This window comes from Cebus imitator, unplaced genomic scaffold, assembly GCF_001604975.1.
Source record: "Cebus imitator isolate Cc_AM_T3 unplaced genomic scaffold, Cebus_imitator-1.0 Scaffold757, whole genome shotgun sequence".
NCBI lineage: Eukaryota > Metazoa > Chordata > Mammalia > Primates > Cebidae > Cebus > Cebus imitator.
In genome coordinates this window covers 127,110-131,196 of record NW_016108072.1, presented here as the reverse complement: position 1 = coordinate 131,196, position 4,087 = coordinate 127,110, and the positions used below count along the sequence as shown (strand labels likewise).

The window sequence follows — 4,087 nt, the reverse complement described above, 5'->3', positions numbered from 1 at the left end:
CAACAAAGATCAAAAGAAGCAAAGAAGGATATTACATAATGATAAAAGGATCAATGTAACAAGAAGAGCTAACGATCCTAAATACATACGCACCCAATACAGGAATACCCAGATATATAAGACTTATAAAGAGACTTAGACTCCCACACAATAATAGTGGGAGACTTCAACATCAATATCAGACAGATCAATGAGACAGAAAGTTAACATCGGTATCCAGGACTTGAACTCAGATCGGGAACAAGTAAACTTAATTAACATTTATAGAACTCTCCACTTTAAATACACAAAATATACACTTTTATCAGTACCACATCACACCTATTTACAGGTTTAAATGAAATATTGGTTGGCTGTTTGTTAGTTATTTTCTTCCCTCATTTTTTTTTTCCATGTCTCTATTACTAAACACAATTACAGGCATACCCATTTTTAGACTGCATTCTAGCCTGGGCAATAAAGCAACACCGCAGTTCTCTCTCCCTCTCCCTCTTCCTCATTCTTCCTCTCCTTCATTTTTTCTTTTCTTTTTTTTTTTTTTTATTCTTTCTCTTTCTTCCTTTCTCTCTTAAAATAAATAAAGAAATAGTGGGGCAGCCTTGTGGGACTGACCTTGTGAAATCTTGAAGCTGTCTTCACAGGGTTAACAAGAATACTAGACAGACATATATTTAAAATTCAGCATTAATCACGCTGGGCTGGGTGCAGTGACTCACACCTGTAATCCCAGCACTTTGGGAGGCTGAAGTGGGTGAATCACAGGTCAGGAGATGGAGACCATCCTGGCAACGTGGTGAAAACCCGTCTCTACTAAATATACAAAAGTTAGTGGGGCATAGTGGCATGCACCTGTAGTCTCGAGTGCTTGGGAGGCTGAGGCAGGAGAATCACTTGAACCCAGGAGGTGGAGGTTGCAGTGAGCCGAGATCGCACCATTGCACTCCAGCCTGGTGACACAGACAGAGACTCTGTCTTAAATAAATTAAAAAAATAAAATTAAGCATTAATCAGGCCGCACTTAGGCCCACACTTCTTGTAACCAAAAGTCACTGCAGCACTAGATACTGACCATCTGCATCCACTGTTCCTATAATAGAATGTCTGATGTTAGAATCATAAAGCTTTTGTTTAAGAATTGCTTAAGAGGGGCCGGGCGTCGTGGCTCATGCCTGTAATCTCAGCACTTTGGGAGGCCGAGGCAGGCAGATCACCTGAGGTCAGGACTTCAAGACCAGCCTGGCCAACAGGGTGAAACCCTGTCTTTAAAAAAAAAAAAAAAAGAATTGCTTAAGATATTTTTTTAGATCCTAATTCCAGGGGAACAAGTGATGCCAAATAGTTTAAAGACTCCTGACCAGGTCCGGTGGCTCATGCACTTTGGGAGGCCAAGGAAGAAGAATCACTTGAGCCCAGGAGTTTCAGACCAACTTGGGCAACATGGCAAAACCCTGCCTCTACACAAAATACAAAAATTAGCCAGGTGTGGTGGCATTCGCCTGTGGTCCCAGCTACTCAGGAGGCCGAGATGGGAGGATTGCTTGAGCCTAGGAGATTGAGGCTGCAGATTGCTCTACTGTACTCCAGCCTAGGTGACAGAGCAAGAAAGATACTGTCTCAAAAAAACAAAAACAACAACAAAAAACAAGCCAGGTGCAGTGGCTCATGCCTGTAATCCCAGCACTTTGGGAGGCCAAGGTGGGCGGATCATCTGAGGTCGAGACCAGCCTGACCAACATGGAGAAACCCTGTCTCTACTGAAAAAATACAAAATTAGCCAGGTGTGGTGGTGCATGCCTGTAATCCCAGCTACTCAGGAGGCTGAGGCAGGAGACTCACTCACTTGAATCCAGGAGGTGGAGGTTGCGGTGAGCCGAGATTATGCCTTTGCACTCCAGCCTGCACGACAAGAGGGAAAGTCTATCTAAAAAAAAAAAAAAAAAAAAAAAAAAAGACCAGGCACGGCACAGTGGCTCAGGCCTGTAATCCCAGCACTTCAGGAGGCTGAGGTGGGTGGATCATGAGGTCAGGAGATGGAGACCATCCTGGCCAACATGGTGAAACCCTGTCTCTACTAAAATATAAAAAACTAGCCGGGCATGGTGGTGGGCGCCTGTAGTCCCAGCTATTTAGGAGGCTGAGGCAGGAGAATCTCTTGAACCCAGGAGGCGGAGGTTGCAGTAAACCCAGACCACGTCACTGCATTCCAGCCTGGCGACAGATCAAGACTCCATCTCAAACAAACAACAAAAAGCCAAACATCAAAAAACAAAAACCAACCAAGCAAAACTCCACACTTTGGCCCACTCCAAAACCTTTAAAATCCCTAACCCCTTCAGCAGAACTTTGAAAAAGAAAAAAAATTAAAATAAATAAATAAATAAAATCCCTAACCCCGGCCGGTTGTGGTGGTTCATGCTTGTAATCCCAGCACTTCAGGAGGCTGAGGCAGGCAGATCATGAGATCAAGAGATCCAGACTATCCTGGCCAACATGATAAAACCCCATCTGTACTAAAAATACAAAAATTAGCTGGGTGTGGTGGCGCACACCTGTAGTTCCAGCTACTTGGAGGTTGAGATCACTCCACTGCACTCCAGCCTGGCGACAAAGCGAGACTCTGTCTCATAAAAACAAACACAAAATCCTCAGCCTGACCAGGCATGGTGGTTCATGCCTGTAATCCCAGCACTTTGGGAGGCCGAGGCAGGCAGATCACCTGAGGTCAGGAGTTCAAGACCAGCCTGGCCATCATAATGAAACCCCGTCTCTACTAAAAAAATTAGTCGGGCACAGTGGCAGGTGCCTGTAATCCCAGGAGAATTGCTTGAACCAGGGAGGGAGAGGTTGCATTGAGCCGAGATCATGACCCTGGGTGATGGAGTGAGACTCCATCTCAAAAAAAAAAAAAAAAAAAAAAAAAATCCCGGCCTGCGCCTCTGCGGTTGCGGTTAGGTCCAGAGGTCCCTAGCGGGATGGTGCCTCGGTGCCAGGTTGAAGTATTGTATTTTGCAAAAAGTGCTGAAATAACAGGAGTTCGTTCAGAGATCATTTCTGTGCCACAAGAAATAAAAGCATTGCAGCTGTGGAAGGAGATATCCTGGATTGGCTGCTGCTAGAAATCAGGTCATATTTGCCGTTCGTCAAGAATATGTCAAGCTTGGAGATCAGCTCCTCCTGCTTCAACCAGGAGACAAAATTGCTGTTATCCCCCCCATTAGCAGAGGGTAGTGCTTTTGAGCCATATAGAGGAGATATGGATGAAGTTGAAGAGAAATCTAAAAACATTATAAACTTTACTGCCGAGAAACTTTCAGTAGATGAAGTCTCACAATTGGTGATTTCTCCGCTCTGTGGTGCAATATCCCGATTTGTAGGGACTACAAGAAATAACTTTGAAGGGAAAAAAGTCATTAGCTTAGAATACGAAGCATATCTACCCATGGCGGATAATGAAGTCAGAAAGATTTGTAGTGACATTAGGCAGAAATGGCCAGTGAAACACATAGCAGTGCTCCATAGACTTGGCTTGGTTCCAGTGTCAGAAGCAAGCATAATCATTGCTGTGTCCTCAGCCCACAGAGCTGCATCCCTTGAAGCTGTGAGCGACGCCATTGATACTTTAAAAGCCAAGGTGCCCATATGGAAAAAGGAAATATACGAAGAGTCGTCATCTTGGAAAAGAAACAAAGAGTGCTTTTGGGCATCCAACAATTAATCACTTAACATTTTTAGAGCATGCAATCTTAACTTTGTTTATTATCATTGATCACATTTTGATTTTTTTTTCTCTCCACATTAGGATAGTTTACCGAAGTATAATCTCTTATATTATACCGGTAGGACAAAAGGGAGAAAAAGGAAGCAAGATAAATGGGTCTGTAGGATGAATCGTTATTGAAAATGGAACTAAAGATAGGAGGACTGCAGGAAAGAAATTGAATAATTTAAATGTGAGTAAAGATGTCTGTGCTAGACACGTCCTTCCATGACTAATTTCTAATTGAATCTCAACTCACATTGAGGTATGGGTCCTCCTCAGTGACTTTAACTGGCTCGGGAAGATACTCCCCCACTGACCCCACCTTAG

The 4,087-nt window shown here is 43.7% G+C and overlaps 1 pseudogene across 1 annotated transcript; it reads left to right on the top strand.

Annotated features, from left to right (window-relative positions):
- The first annotated feature begins 2,932 nt into the window (after nt 1-2,932).
- On the top strand, nt 2,933-3,648 carry LOC108296971 (annotated as a pseudogene). The gene has a single exon (XR_005198495.1). The product of XR_005198495.1 is annotated as a molybdopterin synthase sulfur carrier subunit-like (transcript).
- The last annotated feature ends 439 nt before the right edge of the window (nt 3,649-4,087 follow it).